This window comes from Colias philodice, chromosome 23, assembly GCF_061535455.1.
Source record: "Colias philodice isolate Cphi_HAF_F1 chromosome 23, ilColPhil1 Martin Lab GWU primary, whole genome shotgun sequence".
NCBI lineage: Eukaryota > Metazoa > Arthropoda > Insecta > Lepidoptera > Pieridae > Colias > Colias philodice.
In genome coordinates this window covers 2,982,420-3,004,015 of record NC_143108.1, presented here as the reverse complement: position 1 = coordinate 3,004,015, position 21,596 = coordinate 2,982,420, and the positions used below count along the sequence as shown (strand labels likewise).

At 30.9% G+C, this 21,596-nt stretch overlaps 2 protein-coding genes across 2 annotated transcripts in view; one reads left to right on the top strand and one right to left on the bottom strand.

Annotated features, from left to right (window-relative positions):
• LOC149477918 (uncharacterized) overlaps positions 1-21,596 on the top strand; it is a 600,334-nt gene that overhangs the window by 275,457 nt on the left and 303,281 nt on the right. The gene's annotated exons all lie outside the window — the stretch shown is intronic.
• The window catches only part of NPFR (Neuropeptide F receptor), a 52,518-nt gene that overhangs the window by 29,087 nt on the left and 1,835 nt on the right, over positions 1-21,596 (bottom strand). The window lies entirely within an intron of this gene.

Here is a 21,596-nt window from a genome sequence, read left to right as displayed (position 1 = left end):
CACGTCAGGAGTGCATTTTAAGTTTGTCTTGTATTGCTCTTGTCTTCTATGATTGTTGATTGTTGTTTTGATTCGAGTAAAGAGTTTGGTTAAATTTGTGTTTCAATTTATATATTTTACGATGGAAACGACATACTTAAAGGCAGCGTTCGGCAAATTTTCAATGGTATGGTCATCAGTAGGTACTATCGAAAACATCAATTTCAATATGATTTTAATTGATAATAATTATATAGAAAGAGGTTTTGTTAATAATTCTACGCTCTATGTTATGACATACGAAAATATCCCAAATTTGACGCGTCAGTTGTCAACTCAAACGCCTAACCGTCGAATAGCGCGCTATCTGGCCGTTCGCGTTGGAGCGGCAAATAGATCTATTCCTCAAATAACGTAGTTGTTCGATAGATAAGTCCTATTCGTCTATTGAAAAATTGAATATTTTGTTAACTGAAGAATAAAGTCTATCTAGCTGTTTATCTGGGCATTGAAAAATCGGCCCTAAGGAGATAATAACTTTTTATTAGATAGATAGGTACTATATTATTCTGTCATTTGTTTTTTGTATATCGTTTGCTTGTGTTGTGTGACCTAGCCTCGTCACAACCTCACTAAAACAGGCAGGTACGGTAAAAATGTAATAAACATGTGTGTCTTTCAATTTAGATCGAGATTTACGATTTAAATAACAAGCCGATGAATTGTACAGAAACACATATTCTGTTAATCAAATCTCTTCAAATGACTGCGTTCAAAGTACTATTACTATGTAAAATTAAATTGTAATATTGACATGTTTTTAAAACTAGCAACTATGGAGTTTCTTGCCGGTTCCTCTCCATAGATACTGCTTTCCAAATCGGTAGTAAATGTTAAAAAATGTCATGACGATTCAAAAGTGCTTTTATAAGAAGTCAAATTGAATACATGTTTGAGTTTGAAAAAGGTGTGTTAAATTTCAATCGTTTACCTTCTAACAAGTCTATTTTTGTGTTCTTCATGTTATGATCTGTTTTGATGTGAACGATTTTATTATCTCCAGATGACGCTGAGTTCCTAGTAACGGCATCGGCACTTTAAAAGATTCACTTAGTTTCATCTTAGAAAGAAATAGGATGATAATCGTTTCTAACATACTTGTATAGCTTCATCTGTATGTTTGTATGTAACCGACATTTTTATATGTAACACATTCCTAGACTCATAATTATTATTGATCCACTTTTTACGGACAGATTTAATTCAAACTTTGAACATTTATCAAGGATCGATGACAATCGACAATTTTACGAATTAAAACACGTTTTTTTAGTTTTTTAAACTATAATAATTATTATTCAATACCTACAGTAGTGTACGTAAATGTATTTGTAAACTAGCTTCATCCGCTTTGTCTAAAACTAATTCAAATTCAAATTCAAAAATAAATATATTTGAATTTGAATTTAAATATGTGCCTATTAAAATCTTACTCGAGAACCACTCTCTCTATTTAAAAAATCGTATCAAAATCCGTTGCACAACGACTATGAAGTGATAACATCTCTTCAAATATAGCTATTACCAAAATGGACACATAAATTTATATTTTTAGAAGTACATAATCTTCTTATATATAAAAATGAATCGCAAAATGTGTTGGTAAGCGCATAACTCGAGAACGGCTGAACCGATTTCGATAATTCTTTTTTTATTATATTCCTTGAAGTACGAGGGTGGTTTTTATGTAGAGAAAACGTAAATATGTACCACGGGCGAAGCCGGGGCGGACCGCTAGTATAATTATAAAAATGAATCGCAAAATGTGTTGGTAAGCGCATAACTCGAGAACGGCTGAACCGATTTCGATAATTATTTTTCTATTATATTCCTTGAAGTACGAGGATGGTTCTTATGTAGAGAAAACGTAAACATGTACCACGGGCGAAGCCGGGGCGGACCGCTAGTATAATAATATATTTTTTTCTTGGAATGTTTTGCTCAGCAGTTAGTAACTGGATACGAGTTTATGTATATTCCCATTTATAAATGAGAGCAGATTTCTTGAAGGTTTTCATAGAACAGGAGTTATTTAACTTCATAACTTGGAAATACAAAGTTTGTTTTTAAGTTCTGAATGTGAATAAACAAAAACAGGATTAAGTTTAATACTAAGCTCTGTAAGTGAACTTATAATAAAGTTTAAAAATATGGAGTCAGATGTGTGAAGTAATATGAAGAAAGGAACAAAAAACAAGCTAAAAATACGCATGTAGAATTTGGTTTTAAAAATGTTTAAAAATTAGAATTTAAACGGACTTAAAATAAGCTTTATCAAATGATTTCCAAATATTTTATTGCTAACTATAAAACACATTGAAAGGAGCTTAATTTCTTCATGATTAAACCGAATTAAAATCCGTTTTACAAATCATAAGGTTTTTTTCAAACATTACTGAAATAATTCAGTAAACATGAATATACCTAATATTATACTTTATTCCTTCACATCAAAAGAACATAATCTTTCCGTGTCTCTTAAAGTCTTAAATACACGCGTTTGGTTTCCTTTTAATAAAAATTTCAGGGGCTTCTGAGAAAACGATCGAAAAATAAATCAGCCATAAACAAACACATGAACACATATTGGTTCGAATACCTCGATATTATCAACGAATTTACATATACTGAAAGAAAACGTATTTCAGTAATTCTCAGGGTAGTATAAATCGTTATGTGTATGTGTTTAGTATGTATAGTTGCTTTTAGATTTAGCAGGAAAATATAATATTATGTGAATTGTAAAAAATGTAAACACTGCATCAATTAATAGGAAGTTTTAGAAATTATTACTCTCTACTCTACTAATGTAGACTTACATTACGAAAAGGAAAGACTTATTTTTGTTTGGCTATGATCATTTACTCAAAACATAATAATATTATGAACTATAGGTATACTAGAAATAATAATTCAGTTAATAAAATCCATAATAATTTGATCTATGTATGTTTCGGGAATGTTATGACTGCTTTACTGTTTTCTGAAATTAAACTTAGTAATGTTTTCCTTCTGAAATCATTACAAAGTCTGACTATTTTCTTCACTTACGCGAACTACGGATTATTAGAACAAGGAAAACTTGCAAGTCATGTGGTTTCTTTCACGTTATGAATAAAGAGATATTTAAAATAATAATATGTAGGAGTTTATCAGCTATTACACTAATACTATAAAGAGGAAATATTTTATATAACTCATTCGGAATATTTTTTTTTCATTTGAGTACCTACATTTAGAAATTAAAGTCTTTCAAACTTTTTGTAGGCGATAAAATGGTAGGTAGATAGAATTGATAACGCGAAACTCGGGTTAAATAATATGAATAAATCGTGTTTTAAATACGTAAAAAAAATCTTTAATTTCTAACTATTGTTTGTCTATATAACCAACTTTTAGAAGAAACTCTTAGTTTCTTATTAAATGCTTAAATTATATAATAATTGTTCATTAAATTCAATGTTGATGGTCATTGAATTTAAAGCCCTTTCATAATTAGAGTGGCGTCAAAACTTCCATGTTGAATAAACAATGTTTCAACATTGTTTACATTTGTTTTTGAAGCTTCTTGTTACGGAGAGTTGTAAATTTAAATCGTTATTTTGTTGATTGGTCCGTTTTAATTTTTAATTAAGGGATGTAACTCGATATTGAAGTAACGTTCCAAATTTTATGAAAGAAATTTTTGTGTCGTTTTTTGGGTGATATAACACTTAAAAAAAAACAAATTTGGTGTCGATCTGGATAAAATTTGCATGAGAATGAGAGAGGCGCCAGCTTTCAAATAAAAAAAAATATCAAGATTCCTTTACCCTAGGAGACACTTATTTGATTACTTACCTACGGAAAAAGTTGAGCTTAGTTCAGAAATTCTTCAATTTTTTATAGTTATTGCTTAACAATGGATAATAATATTTTAGTGGCTGTTTCTATTTGGTTCCGTTTCCAAGAAAACTCAAATAACTAGCTTTTAATTTTAAGCCTCCATAACAATTTGTTTTAATGCAAATTATGTCATAACTTAATAAAATTAGGAACAGAATATCCAATAATACCTCATTTTATAAATTTCGAATAACACCATAAAATTTCTAAATTCGTTCCAGAAATTTCTAGAAGCATTCTTTCGTACTAAACATGAATGGAATGGAACGTGTTATGTTATTCCGTGTTTATACAGGGTGTCCCAAAAAGTAGTGATGAACGGAAGCTGGGAGGTAGAGGACCTAAAGGGCTATCCGAATTACCCCCATGTATGTTATGCGATTTTTCGTATTTTCGGAGTTATGACGTTTTTTTCAATTTTTCACCTATCGCCGAGTACGGTGATATTTTCACTCATGGTGACGTCAATTATTGCGGAAGGTGCTTGATTTTTTTTGTGTGCTAAGCTGAAAGATAGGCCAATTCAGTATGGTAACATTTACTATCGTTAGATCTTTGAATGGAATAAAAAAAAGAATTAAAATGCCAAGAAAGATAAAATTACCCAGTATGTTCTCCACTTCAAGGGCCCGTAAAAAAATAAAATCACATAAAAAAAGTTTTCCATTTGGCTTTTAAAAACTTGCTCTATCTATCAGGTAGCTACCCTGAAAATTTCATTTTATTATTCAGAAGGCTTCAATCGAAAAATTGAAATCTAAATGAGGTAAGTGCAAAAATTGAATTAACATGATGATTAATAAAAACAAATTAAAACCAATAACAAGGTGTTTAATTACCAGAAATTTTTAAAATGACCCCGCTATTGCTCAGTGCAAGTGCGACATCACCGTAAAAAGTTGTCTTTTAAATGTCTGAATGCCCTTTTATCATTTTTAATGGTTTCTTCTGCTACTATGAATTTCCAGGTTATTTCGTTCAAATTGTGGCAGTCTCTCGTCTTTGTAGTATCCCCACGGAAAAAAATCAATAGGGTTTATGTCCGGGGACCGTCGAGGCCAGGCTAAAGGGCAAAGATACCCTGAAAGATGGATTGGTCGTTGCAGCCTGCGCATGCGCTGGTGACGCCTGCCTTAAAGCCTGGCCTGCACGGTCCCTCGACCTAAACCCCATTGATTTGTTTCAATGGGGATACTAAAAAGACCTCGGCTACTTGAGAGAATGCTACAATTTGGACGAAATAACCCGGAAATTCATAGTAGCAGAAGAAACCATTAAAAATGATAAAAGGGCATTCAGACATTTAAAAGACAACTTTTTACGGTGATGTCGCACTTGCATTGAGCAACAGCGGGGTTATTTTAAAAATTTCTGGTAATTAAACACCTATTTATGGGTTTTAATTTGGTTTTAATGATCATCATGTTAATAAAATTTTTGCACTTACCACATTTAGATTTCAATTTTTCGATTGAAGCCTTCTGAATAATAAAATGAAATTTTTAGGGTAGCTACCTGATAGATAGAGCGAGTTTTTAAAAGCCAAATGGAAAACTTTTTTTATGTGATTTTATTTTTTTATGGGCCCTTGAAGTTGTGAACATACTGGGTAATTTTATCTTTCTTGGCATTTAATTCTTTTTTTATTCCATTCGAAGATCTAACGATAGTAAATGTTACCATACTGAATTGGCCTATCTTTCAGCTTACCACACAAAAAAAAATCAAGCATCTAGCGCAATAAGTCACGTCACCATAAATAAAAATCTCATCGTACTCAGCGATAGATGAAAAATTGAAAAAAATGTCATAACTCCGAAAATACGAAAAATCGCATAACATACATGGGGGTGATTCGGATAGCTCTCTAGGTCCTCTACCTCCCAGCTTCCGTTCATCACTACTTTTTGGGACACCCTGTATACGGCCCATAATATAGGCCTAGTAATGAGGCAATGAAAATTCTAGATTCAGAGAGATGACGATGACTTGTGAAGTAGGGTTGCCAACAGACAAATTGGGTTAGAATTAAATAGGGCTTATCAATTATTAAACACGGTGAAATTCGGAAGTGTGAAAATATTTATAAACAAAAGATAAGTTATGTTTTAAAATGACGACCATCATGATGTGATGATAAAATAATAATCACATGTCCTTGGAAAACAAAAATTTTATTATTTTATTCCAAGAAATAGTATTTTAACCTAGTGGTTAACTAATAACTAATAATAACTAATAATAATAACTAATAGAAAACTAATATAGTTATTAGTTTCTTTAAATTATTAATATACACTTCACATGCATTTTCTGTTTGCAAAATAAATGTCGTGGAAAAAGGTTAATTGAATAACCCAAAAGTGCCAACCCTACACGTATTTATACGACCCGCCCTAATGAATCTTAATAATATATTTTATTTCTTTCTTACCAGCTCAGCGGATTTCCACGTTCAATAAACCACGCTGTTGAGGTTATTTTATTTATTGCTCTTTGCAGAAAGTTAAGCACTTAATACGGGGTATAATCGAGTAAGTGTGAAAAGCTAGGGTTGGCAAAAAGTATTTTGATTTACGAGTATTGAACATGATAGTTGTGTATTTTATATTTTTAAGGGATAAAATGTAATCCATAAATATCGTTTGGTTTTAATTCTAGTAACATAAACTTATCTAGTCGCACGCAAGCACATTATAATTCCAATGAATTATAATGTGTTTGATAATAATTGCTTTATTCACATCGCATCTTAATACAAGTCAATAACTGCGTTAAAAACAACCGACTTCAAACTTGCACTTGCAACATTTACAAATACAGACAAAAATGCTCATAAAATAAAAACTACTGGGCCTATCCGAATAAAATTTTTATGGGACCAATTCGACACCATCCTGCATCGAACAAAAAAAGAATCACGTAAATCGGTTCAGAAACCACGGAGTAATCGGTGTACATACATAAAAAAAAAAAAAAAACATACCGGCCGAATTGATAACCTCCTCCTTTTTTTTGAAGTCGGTTAATAACCTCCTCCTTTTTTTTGAAGTCGGTTAAAAATGCTTTTAATAACATCAGCAAATGGGTCACATAATAATTCACCATGAACTGACCCTCATAAAATTAATAAAAGAAAAACACATTCCAAATACGAATATCATAATCTTAAAAGTAGTTAAGTTAAGCGATAATGGCATCTAATTAAATCTTTAGTTGGATATTCACATTATAATCTTATGTGATTTATGTTAAAGAGCTCGATTAATTTTATATTTATGAAATTGACTTAACAAGTACTAATTTATGACACAAATGGATTAAAATGAAAACAGTCGCGCCATTAAAATGTTATATTCGTTAATATTAAACTGAAATTTGAAGTCGCCTCAAAATTCGAGCGTCCTTTATCAAATATAATAAGACAGATTAATTTTCGAGTGATGACAAGAGAATTTACGACTTGTGCAAGATTTTCATTTATAAAACTCAGTGGAACATCAAAAGGGACGACTTAATACTTTGACCTTGTTTTCAAAAGGCGAGTTTACACTGAGCGCCTAGCGAAGCTATTTCCGCGCGAGGAAACGGTCCACGGTAGCCTCTGTGACATCGCGAAGATGGTGCGCGCAAAAGGCCCTAGCCGTTTGTTCATTCTGTAGCGACACCTTCTCTGAATCGCGCAAGAAATGTTTTCATTGTAGAGAATATTATATATACACAACTTTCCGCCATCATTAGTAGAGTGGTCGAGGATCCTCCATTTTTCGATTGAGAAATTCCAGTTTCCTTTCTCCATAATATAGAGGTATTTCAGCCCAGTGTGCATACAAAAAATGACGGATCCGTCTTTAATAACCGGTAATCGCACGTAACACGTGCTTTCCTCAGCCGAGCCACGTCCACACAGACCGAGCTGCTTCGCATAGCAATTGCTTCGCGAGGCTGCTCGCTCTGTGTGGACCCGCCTTATGATATTGTCACTATCCGTAATGGTGAGCCATCATCATTTTGTCAGAATTTTGAGACTCATTAGATTTGTGTTCATTATGAAATATCGTGATGACGATGTTTTGATCTTGCACAGTAATATTATCAAATAATGATCAAAACATTTTTTATTTTGAATTTGAATTGGAATTCAATTACAAATCAGACGATTTGAAGAAATTGGAAGTAAAATCCATACTGCTTTTCATCAATATTAAAGATCAAAATAGATTTTCAAAGTCCACTACACGATCAAAGTTTAATATCAATTAAGTACGAGACATTAAATACTATAGACATTCCAGCGAAATGTTCCAGTGAAATGTTCCAGCAAAATGTTCCAATGGAATGTGTTCCAATGGAATGACACGTAGGCTGTATACACGTGCGACGATTAATATCGCTGATCAAATTATGTTTCCAGAACCTTCTCTTAATTTAATAAATAATAATATGTATGGACATGATAGCTTGTTGTAATTTTATGTGATGTCAAATAAAACTCAGCTTTTATGTTCTACTAATAATATGACTTTGTTACTTCTTATAAAATATGTGCGTGTAAGTATTTTTTATGTATCTATAAACTGCTTTTTACCGCTGATTAAATTAATTATTATTAAAACATTTGTCAAATAATTTGGAAAAATTGCCGCTCGCTGAAAAATCTGTGAAAAAATTACGACACTATCTTACGTTATATATTTAACAAACAAATAACAAAGTCTTATCCATTGCTTTTTTACATACTCGTTTGCTCCCATGACACATTTCTTCATGTAGGACCTAATGGCTAATTCATGTTAGCTTAATAGAGCAGCAGTTTCAATATTCCTTCTAATATAATATTTTCAATTGATAATGACATAGTTTTATATAGGTTAATAATACAATTTTACTAACAGATTGAATCAATTATTCTTAAATAAATAAGTTTTTATTACCTATTCCCAAGGCTATGATTTTTTTCATATTGTTTTTTATTAAATTTTATCTAAAATATAAACCAAACGAAGCAAAATTTAAATGAAACATTCGAGAATTTTCTAATTTTATCTTTTCATCTATACATGACTTGATTAATCGTGTAAAAAATACTAGGCATATTTCAGGGAGTTTTTGTTTCATTTATATTGGACAAAAAATTCAAGAGTGAGCCGTTATTTATTAGATATCATAAATAACGTTGGAGAGGTTTTAATAAATGAAGTCATTCTTCAGTTTGGAAAACGATATTTAAAATTTTAGGCCATATTTTAGATAAGACATTAGTAGATAATTATTGTGACTGATTTCTATTTAGATATACCTACATAATTATAGTTTTTGGTTTGATTTCAACTTCTAAATTATATAATGTTCAATATTGTATTTTAATTTAGTAGGATATACCTATAATATGTTTTTTTTTATAAAAAAATATAATGGTATATATACCTACACCACCGCACCGTCTAGTTCATAGAAGCTTTTTACGACTGTATTATGTATATCACACCATAAATAATCAAAAATCTATATTTTACTAAACCTTCAAGGGCATCATTTCATAGCTTCCGTTTCCGTGATAAGAAACAGATTTATTTGATAATAATAATTATTTAATATTATCATATTATAATATATGGAGCCTACAGCTGTTATAGTTAGCTTGTGTCAATGTTTTTATAACTGAAATATTTTTATGTACCGAAATTTTGCTTTCTGTATCGTAAGGAATACTAATATAATATAATGACAAAAGGCATGGGAAGTACAACGTCGTTATTTATTTTAACATTATTGTTGATTTTCAACCAATAAATATCGAATAAAACTTGTTTAATAATAAATTTCAGAAGTTGAATTTCACTGTTCCTTTATTCTCAGAAAAATTGGAAACAAAGATTATTCATAACATTGATATATTACCGTACCTAGATTCCAGATTTTTCCAAATATGGACATGTATTTTTTCCGAAAAAGGTAATATGTCACGTCAAATCGTTCTCAAATTTCGTATTCAGCTGTCTTTTTGTCCCTTTTCGTATTTACATAATTCTCTTTGGCGTTTCATCAAAATGTTAGACGAATGTTTATTTTATTGGTGGTTGGGTCAACGGACCTGCACATGTAACAAAATTTAGAAAAAACTAGAGTCTAGGTCCAACTAGACCATAAATAGACAAGCTTTTAAAATTAAAAAAATTTTATCGAGGCTCTGTTAGAACTAGTTTATTATGACTGTTTATGTTCATAAATTGTATGCAAAGTATATTTGAGATTGAGAATATGTATTTATGGTATACCTATTACTAAAAAATTAAAAATTATTTGCGACAAGACAAGTATGTATTTCTGAAGGAAAAGAAAATGTTTACAATAATTCCTTCCATTTATTTGAAAACTATAACAGTGCCTATTTAATTGGTATACAAAATAATAATATGAGTAGTTATTGCCTACGTCATAATATAGTAAAATAATATTTATACTATATAAATTGATACGTTGTTGTAACTACGTAAATTGAATGAAAAATCAAGCTACAAAGTCACTTCATTAACCAAAACCAAAACCACAACACAATTTTCTATTTTACAGAATTCATTTCCTCTTACATCGCTTGTCATACCAGAAATTGGATTCTGACTCTAAAAAGCAGATTTCATCTTTCAGAACCTAATCTGGCAAAAAACATCATTTCTATATCGGAATACAAGATATCAACATTTTTGCATTTTGCCTATCAGAGTATAGCCGATAGCCTATCGACTATACATAATTTATTATATCGGATAAAACATTCTAAGTATTATAAATATTATGATTCCCTACGATAATATTCTAATAGACCATATCATTTTCTTTAGGGCTTACGACAAAATATTCATTCATACATAAATACATATTATTATTCTGGGCGGCATTGGGCATTTCTTATGAAAATCATTATTACAAATTTTACCTTTTGTGAGAGATCTATGATTTCGTGACGCATTTTTGATGAAAATAAGTATATAGACTAATCTTTATAAATTACTTGTAGTATATTTTTTGCCCATGTCAACTAGTACCCATACATATATTATATGAATGTGGGTTACAAATTCATTAGGATAATATTTATGACTAGCCCTTTGTCTCAGCTTTACCTGGGTTGGCCCGAGATAAAAAATATAGGCTGGCATTAGCAAGGCTATATTTTTTATGCTGATTGCAGCAAAGATGTAAATGTGCTTTCAAATGGTAAAAGAATTTTTAAAATCGTCAATATAGGGTTAGAACTCTATCATAACAAACGAACAAATAATCTTTCCTCTAAATAATTGGCACCTATCATCGAGATAGGCACCTATGTATTACTTTAGTTAATAACAGTTAAGTTTTGCAACTAATACGCGTTCAAAGTCTGTCGGTTCACGTTTTAACCACTGATCCGATTTTGATGAAACAAGACATATTGTATGGATGGATGTATAGCAAGATGCGTTGACAAATAAGAACAATATTCACGCGATAGTGTGTTCTAATGTTAACAAAATAAACACTTTTATTGTCTGCACACTCGCAAGTCACATTCCTTCAACCTGTAAATGCTACGTGGCTACGTTTTAATAAATAAACATTTACATTTCTTGAAACAGAATTTATTTTTTGTTAGCAAAGAAACGAATAAATCAACACGATTTATTACACATTTTCTAAAAGTCGGTACGAAATAGTAAATGTAAGCCGGAGTTCCGTTTCAAACATTATGATGTATATTTTGCTTTCATTAGTACTAAAATTACATTTATTTTACGAATTACTCACAAGGTTTTCTATTGAAATACGCCTTAATTGTTTAATTTTAATTTAGATCCGAATAGTTTTTTATTCGTTGTATTTAATGTTTGTGTTATAAATACGAGATAGATAAAACAACTTATTATTTTAAATAGTTAGTGGTTAAAATTCTCCAGAGAACAATATAACAAAGATTAAATCAGCTCTAAAGGATTGTAGCTTAATCAACAATCATTTACCTACCTACCAACACATTTTAGGAACAATATAATAATTAATGGGACAAAAGACTTTTCGGGACGGGACGGGATAGTAACATAATGAATAAATCGTGTTTAAAATCCGTTTAAGTCTTTATTTTATAAAAGTATTATTTCATTTAAAGAAAAAACGTGTGGCACTCGGGGACTGCCGCGGTAAAGCTATTGCATAGCATGCCTTCAAGCCACACCTTCGTGTCCGTCGGAGTGGGGAGCGTGAGGTTTTTTAGTTACGAAATTTCTCGATTCGGCCCCGCGCTCAAGGCCCGCAATAGAAGCTGTGCAATAGCTTAAAAATAAAGAACGTTTAAAAATCAATATTGCTGTAGATTTTGTAAATAATAATGGGTATATCCTGTCCAGGATTTTTTCAGTCAACCCATCTTTAATAGATTTTTTAATAGACTACATTAATTATAAAATTGGTCTCATTCTATTATCACGTCGGTGCAGGTCGACCTATATTAGACCATCTTGAATGAAAACAGACTGCGTTTTGATGGAATTATTAATGTTGTTTAAAAATCTGATTTGTAAATGTGATGACTAGCATCTGTTTAGTTATCTTGACTATAAGATACTAATTTTAGTTGTTTTGAAGTGAAACTTCTTTTGGCGCGTTGAGAGTAAAATTTCAAGGTCGCGTCATGGCAATACCGTCATGGCGTAAGGCGACGATTTTGGTATCTTTGAATCCAAAGAAGTTTCACTTCTGACACGTTTACTCGGCACACACGCTCTTTTTTTAAATATTGTTTGTTATTATTATAAAATGCACTAGACTTTATCAAAACATCCTAATCAGGATGTTAACACATCAAAGATTTAATCTAACGTACCTCGTCACTATCTCAATAATTGACATGCAATGATATTGTATTCTATATTTATATCTATCTGTCATTGATAAGGACTACTATATTTTGTTAAGACGTCCCTATACGATAAGGGTGCTTTTCCACTAATAATGTTACAAGAGAAAGTATAGCGAGGAATGTGATTGTAAATAACCGATAGTACCTATTTATTGCTTCAAACGCTAAACGCTTCAAACGTCAAAACGTGAAACTAGATTAAACTTTACTTCTACCACAGAACAGTAAATAGTGCTTTTACAATGTTTTTGCGTACATTTAGGTAAGTACAATTCATCAAATTTTAGAGGTAGATCAATGTTAAACAATTTGTTGGAAACTAACCTCATAAATTATCTACTTAGAGGATCGTTGAAACTATGTTCTCATCAAACTTTAAAACATCTGTGTCTGTGATAAAGCGTTCAAATTAAAATAGTTCATGCTAAACTTTTGCTTAAACACACATAATATAAATAAACCTGGCCTTAATATCCTGTACAACTTCTTTATTATTTTATTATGTATGTCCCCTATTGTGCGTTTGTTTTTAAGTATATAAAACGTTTTTACAACAGGTCGCACTCTAAACTAGGTTGTAGTAGGTATATTATGATGTAAAGTTCTTGTGAGTTTAATGGTAACGAGCAAACAAACAGAAGTTAAAATATTTCCGTGTTCGGTTAGAACATCATTGAGTAATAAGCTAATGTTATTATTAAAATTTTTGAGAACTTAACTTGGAATATAAATTGTCGGTTAGATTTAGCAATTCATTACAATGCCATTAAGGGCCGATTTTTCAATGCTTGGTTAAAACTTATCCGTCCAATAAAGTATTACGCGATAATATTAAAATGTCACGTAAACTGTCAAATACGGACAATTAGAATACGTTTTTAAAATGGTAGTTTTATACATTCGACGAATAAGTTTTAACCAAGGATTGAAAAATCAGCTCTTAAAAATCATTTAAATCTGATAAGAATTTTAATATCTACATAATATTATGGCATGATGGTATGTAGTACAAAGTCAGTCATATAATGTGTTAAATATGGTACAAAAGACTTATCAGTGCAAATTAATATCTTTTGAATATAAATTGATCAGGTTTATTTATACCTAGAGTATAAGGGCACATACATTTGTATGTAAGGTATATTATATTTTAGAGAACAATTCTTTTATATTTTTTCCTGTTTCAGATTCAACGTTACATTAAGTCAAGAACGTTTTGTAAATATAATGAACATTATAACACTCAACAATTACGAAATACTATTTTGTACACAACAACAGATTTACAAGATGATATTACGAAACAACGGAACACAGGAAAAAACAAAACGAATTCAAACCACAACAAAGTCTTCATTCGAAAATTCGTTAATAAGTTATCCACGTAATTCTCAACTGCTAACACTGTTAAACTTTCCCCATAACCAGCCAACAATACGTTAAAAATTGTAACAAATCTCTTTCTTTGCTAAATCAGTACTTTGTCCTGACAATTTATGGCTGGTTGCGTAATAAGGTTTGGCATGAATAAAGTTTGTGCTCTGAATTGTCAAATTAACTGCGTGAATATATTGCGGCGTGCTGCATTTGTAGCGCGGTTGGATTTCACTGTATCATGATAATGAATCAACATAAAGACGTACGTAAGAGCCGTATTAGTGAAATGTATGTAGAAATAGTGCAATGCAGCTTTTATAGAATGTGAGGGAGGATATTGCGTTATTAATACATTTATCTTAATACTATTATAAAGGCGAAAGTTTGTATGGATGTTTGTTACTCTTTCACGTAAAAACTACTGAACCGATTACAATGAAATTTAGCACACATATAGAGGGTAACTTGGATTAACACATAGGATAGGTTTTATCCCGGAAATCCCACGGGAACGGGAACTATGCGGGTTTTCCTTTGAAAACGCGGGCGAAGCCGCGGGCGGAAATCTAGTTTTAAATAAATATATATGCATTTTAGTTATCACACATTTATTTTAAATCTCAAGTTCCTGGTCTGTTACAGATATTTAGCTAAGCAACTTACGGAGTGGTCTTTTTACTATCTACTGTGAAGATACATGCAAGATTAATGATATGTTTTTTTTACAAACTTTTTTTGCATGAGAATATTATTTTGTGTTTTCTCCGAATAGTGTATACGTGCAACTACAGTCTTATATAAATTAGTATTATTTCAGCAGAATATGAGTTATATCAAGGAATATAAAACCTTTACATTACCCGATTACAGGAGCCGAGGTTAACCTTTGTACTTTCGGCGGCTATCCTGGTCTCGTAATGAGTTCTTACTTCTTATCTTCCTTATTAGGAAAGCAATGAGTAGGTAAGAAAAAATACATTGTGAGATATATTTTCTGCTATGCAATATTTTGTGATTTTTACATCTATATCAGTAATTGGAAACGGTCGGCTTGTAGCAAGGATGAAGGTTTTAATCTTAGGTTTTAATAATCTTCTCATTAGGAAAATACAAAATTACAGGAACTTTCAATGTCTTTACATGATTTTTAATACTAATTAATCCCTCTATAAAAAATCACGTTATACCTAATATTATGGCGAAATATTCGTCCGCATTATTTTACGTATTTTGATGTAGAACACATTCCAGTTTTAATAAAAAACCGTTTGATAAAAGCAAAAGAAAGCAATTCGAATTCTTGAGATAGAATTTCCTTTGACAAAATAGATCATTCAGTGTGTGGTTGTAATAACAGATGTTAGCGAATACGGAATAGCGTCTTAGGAAACGTAATTTGTTTGAAATTTGAGTAAATAATAAATACCTACATAGAGAAACGGCTTCATCTAGTAACAAAAAGCTCGTATTAAGGGAAATAGACACAAATTTCTCACTTTATAATATTATAATGCGAAAGTGTGTTTGTTTGTCGTGACTGTCTTTCACGTCGCAATGGAATAAATTTACGGTATGATTTTGGAGTCTTAATATAGTTAGCAAGCTACTTTTTACCGCAGTGAAATATCACACTCCTATGGGAATTTCTCTTGATCGCTTGCGAAGCCGCGGGCAATAGGTACCTAGTAGAATATTTAGTGTTATTGACTTAGCAGTAAATCATAGACAAGCTATTTAGGGTGATATATTTTGTGGCACTGGGTGAGGTCAAAAGCCTATTTACCAGAAGGCTGAGTAGGCCAGACATTTTGTGGGTAGTAAATTGAAAATAATATTTTTAGCTAGTTACGAATTCGTCCTGCAAAAAAACTTAAAATCCTTTGGTACAAGAATTATAATTATTGATTAGAATAGCCTATTGCGGCAAATATACAAATCAGTTGGATTAAGCACGGCATTTGAAGCAAAACACTGCCTGTATATTCTGAAAGACAGTCTTAAATCATCATCATCAGCACATTATGTTCCCACTGCTGGGAAACGGGCCGCCCGTAAGAGAGGTTGGTTACTTAATAATTATATATTATGTACATAGGTACTTAATATAACAATATATTTCCAGTCGTAGATATTTCCATACTCTCTAGCACAATAGTCCGGTTCACTAGTCATTAATATTGGTAAAATAGAATTTCAAATAAATTCTACAATAGGAAGCAATTTTAATATCTTCCTTGACTGAACGTAGCCTATGACGTAGCCAATCCTCTTTCAAGAGCCAAGAGCATACGTAAAAATTTAATACATAAGTTTCTGTGTAAACACATGTGTACATTTGGACGCAAATTTGAAAAGTAGTCTAGTTAATAAGTCATAAACAAATACATTTCTGTATACACTAAATACTAATCATAATATGTAATTATATATGACTAGCTTTCCACCCGCGGCTTCGCCCGCGTTTTAAATAAAACCTCGCATAGTTCCCGTTCCCGTGGGGTTTCGGGGATAAAACTTATCCCATGTGTTGATCCAAGTTACCCTCTATATGTGTGCTAAATTTCATTGTAATCGGTTCAGTAGTATTTGTGTGAAAGAGTAACAAACATACACATACACATGCATCCATCCTTACAAACTTTCGCATTTATAATACGAGTTTAGTAGGACAATGTTGTTTGAAATAGTAAGTTGAAAGCTAAAAGAGATAGCACATATTTCAGTTAATGCGTTGGCACTTCTATTGAAAGCGAAACATAATGAATCCGGTTTCCAGAATGTTCCCGTATTGCATTCAAACGTAATTTCAATTCATTTCTACACCTTAGTATATGTAGAATACAATGTAGTAAAACATTTAGTAAGAATGTTTGAAATTTGATTCTTTATCAATCTTCAATACATGTTCAATACGTACCTAGGTGCTTAATTAATAAAAAAAGAGCGAATGTACCGAGCACATGTGTCAGAAGATATTGCCATGACGCGACCATAAAATTTTACTCTCAACGCGCCTAAGGAACGCGCCACTTCAAAAAAAATATGCAGAAAATAATTAGAAACCTTCATAAAAATCCACTTTATGCTAGAATTTAGAAACAATGTACTACCTAAAGGCTTAACATTATGATAAATAAATAAAGCACGTGCGTTTAAATAAGAAAGTATATTAGTTAGCTGTTTGGTTCAGGTTCAGGATGAAGGTACGCTGCTTAAAATAATAATATCATAATATTTTATTTAACGATTTCCTCATACCTATATAACACCATAATATACTGCATATGCGTTCCAGATTATATTTAGTTTTTATCGCGCTAATATAAACATTTTAAAAGTGTTTAAATTTTGAGGTTATGTGCGCATCTGCTTTTTGTATGGAGATGATTTATCAAATGTTTCTCAGCTTCATCTATTATATATTATCAGAATGTGTTACCCAGATTAATAGATATAAAAGTATTGTTTTTAATTTATTTCGTGTTGATAGAATTACGGCATCTATGATTCTGCAATTCATGTTGAATAAAAGATTGTCTTCGTTTTGAGATTCGCGTATTCGCGTTGAGAGCGGTTTTTCGGTTGTAATCAAAAGTCGTGGCGAACAGAAACTTACATTGTACTAGTTACGAATCTATGTTCAGTGGTTCACGTCAGTCGTTAACAAATGTTTCGTCCAATGGCCAAACGAATGTTTGGAAACAAAAAGGAAATTAAGTTCGTAAAAGTAAATTTTCTACAATGTTATGAAAATTCAATGCAAGCCATTTTGTCGTTCAATGAATACCAGTAAAATTCACACATTTCCCACAAACGAATACAACTGAATCAAATTTTCCGAGCCTTTATAATAACCACATCAATCAAAAACGTTTACACTTTTGTGAATGTTTTGTGATCTAAATTGGTATTATGGAATTTACTATTCGTATAGTAATATAATATTAGTAATCTGTAATAATGCAATTGAATTCATTACTAGGTATTGCTATTTTTATTAAAACAGTAGGTCGAAGCTGGCTTCAAAATATAAATGTCTATGGTATTTTTTTATAGAATTTCTAGGAACTTTATTAATTGATATTGTTTTTATTGTTTTTGTATATCAATGGAATGTCGATAATATTTTGCTGAAAATTTTTTATATTCATTACATATTATTACATTCAATTAATTATTAATTATCTATTATTCAGCTCTGGGGACGTATTATGACCTCTTATTTCCAGACAGATTACGCCGTGAATTGAACAAAAATGGCAAATTCATATTAATATGATCGCAATAAACAGCCATGGTTAATTATTATTGTATTATGTATATGAATTTGCCAGTCAGTTCAATTCACGGCGTAAATTTACTGGGAATAAGAGGTCATCATAATACGGCCACAGGTAATTAAAAAAAATTGTATAAGAATAAGCCTAAAAATATGTACTATAATATTATTATATAGTTTCTCTTCTAAACAGCTTCTAATCTTTCAACTATAAATAAATGCAATAGTACCTACTTCTTACGTCGTATGCAATCTATTCCAATTAGGGAAGATTAATCTATTTAAAATGGTTGATCAGACAACAATATACTATCATACTATCATACAATATACAGTACGAATTGAGGAACTTCGTTGTTTTTAGAATAAAGATGCGCTAGGAATTAAGAAGCGCCATTGGTTTTGGAATGTCGATTAATAATGGTACTTGTTCTAACTATGATTACTTATAATATTTTCACTAGCTTTTCACCCACAGCTTCGCCCGCGTAGTCAAAGGAAAACCCGCATAGTTCCCGTTCCCGTGGGATTTTCGGCATAAAAACAATCCTATGTGTTAATCTAAGCTACCATCCATGTGTATATATTTCGAGGAGTAACAAGCAAAAAAAAAACTTTCATATTTATAATATAAGTAAACTGTAGGATTAATATTTTCATATATTTTTCCGGTATTGTTTTCATTAACAATCCGTTGAAAACCAAATTTATACACAATAAAGCCCACTGTATCCAGTATTGAAACAATATACCTACGAGTCGGTTAATTAATTTTTATGGCCAACCCGTTTGATATATGAAAAACAACGTGAAAATACATTCGGAGATGTGATACAAATGAAATGAGGTTTTTTTTCAATTTAATAACGTAATGGAGTACATTTGATATGTTAGTGGTTTTTTGTACTGCGTTTCGATGGTTTGATATTGCGTTTTTACTTAACAATTGATTGATGGTGTGAAATGGATGGGAAGAAGAATAATGTATACTAGCTTTCCGCCCGCGGCTCTGTCTGTGTATTTTTAACGAAAATACCCATTGAAAATCAAAGAATATTATATAGCTAAAAAAATCGCAAAAATCTTAAAATCAATTCGTTGCAATATGAAAGTACACGCATTTATAATGGTAAAGATTATTATTATCGTTATGGCTTATTTTTAAACACTTTATATCCCAACGGCTCGGGAATTAGCAGATTTAACATCACGACTTTCGTATCCTATTAACGGACACAAAATACATGGATTACAAAAATATATCATACAGAAAAATCAAAATATCTTCAATTAAAATTTTGTAACCGCATTCAAACAGGTTACATCAGTTAATGAACAAAAAATAAAATGTTACTCATAACGCACGTACACCCTGACTGCACGTACTACATAACAAGTCATCTAAAATAGCTTATGTGAACAATTATTCTTCTATTTCCAAAACATCAACTATAAATCCGACTTATTTCATTCTAAGAGTTTCACAACTTTACCCTATAGAGATCTGTTGAAACTGGACGTCAAAGAAAACTCCAAACTTTTATTACTTAGGACTTTTTCTAGCGCTTTTGAATCAACATCTTATATTTATGTAACCTTCATTGGAATGAAGAATATACTTCCGCTATAGATTTAAGTAGACTATTTTGTACCATGAATAAAAAAATCAGTAATGTTTGGATGATATTATTATCCACCCAAACAGGTTACGATTTTTTGAAACAAATTTACGACAGCATTTAATATTATATAATAATATGTAGGTAGTTAACATAACTGATATTGAAGTTAAAAGAGAGATGAAAGAAAGTTATATATTATGTACTTATACATAATCATCTTTAATTATAATAGAAACATACATCTGAAAAAATTACACTCTAATCAAAATACAACGACATAATATTATGTATCATAACTATACGAGGACGGAACACTCTAAAATACAAAACACATGTTAAGATAAGATAGTAATAATATTATTATTTAAAAAGAAAAGCATGAATATTTATTAATATACGTTGTACTTATTTCAATACATTTAGTATTCCCACCGCATCAAAATATTAATACGTTTATGAGTACTAGCATTTTATTGTACGCAGTTAAATTTTATTAAAAGGTCAAACATATATGCCTGTCATATTTAGTAATATAATTTGTCTTAATTAGAGAATGATGATGATTAGATTGGAACATGTAATAAAAACTAATTAGAATATTGTGGCTATGTCCAAAATTATCTTTAGCATTTACTACTTCATTGGATGATTTTTTTATAAAATAAGGAGGTAATGCATGCAACTTTGTCTGCGTTTAAAAATATTGTAAACCTTCTTCATAATTTTATTTATAGCATTCAAATGCTAAAAAAATTTGAGACGCTAGGAATTGCATCGGCATTCGAATCCTATTTTTTTTCTATGCCTTCAAAATATCTGACCTTATTTTTCTTGATTAATTTATTAGAACATAGGAATACTTTTTTAAATAAAAACAACTGCAAATCAAGACAAAAGTTCCACTAAAATTCTTTCTACTTCAATATCTATTTGTATGGGGAATTCAGCTATAGTAACATAATTACAATAAATTGAATAGGTAATAGACCTACAGCTCTCGAGATCGTCAACAATAATGGCTTAACAATGGACACAATAGCCGGATTTTCGACTTGCACAGACTAAAAATACATAGATTATAAAAGATATAAGAAGAGAAAAAGTTGCCTAGTAAAATGTAAATGACATTGAATTGACAGCTTAGCCGCTTAGGTAGGTAGGTACTAAAAATATGACACAAAACTAGCTTCAAGTTTCGTATTTACTCGCACAAATAAGCTGTTGCAAAATAAAGCTGTTGTAAAAAATAATACAAGTATATTTACTTCAGTTAGTTAGTATCACTGTGCCAAATATTATCTCGATTCGGGCAGCCTTGTTGCGTAAAAGTGTAGGTAAACAATATTTTATAGGTTAGGGCTGAGGCTATTCCCAAAAATTTCATCTTTATGTCCATATCTGACTTTGTTTGTTTGCTTGAACTCGCTTATCCACGATTTAATAAAATATTACACTGTTAAATAGTCCATTTATCGAGGAAGGCTAATTACACACTAAGACC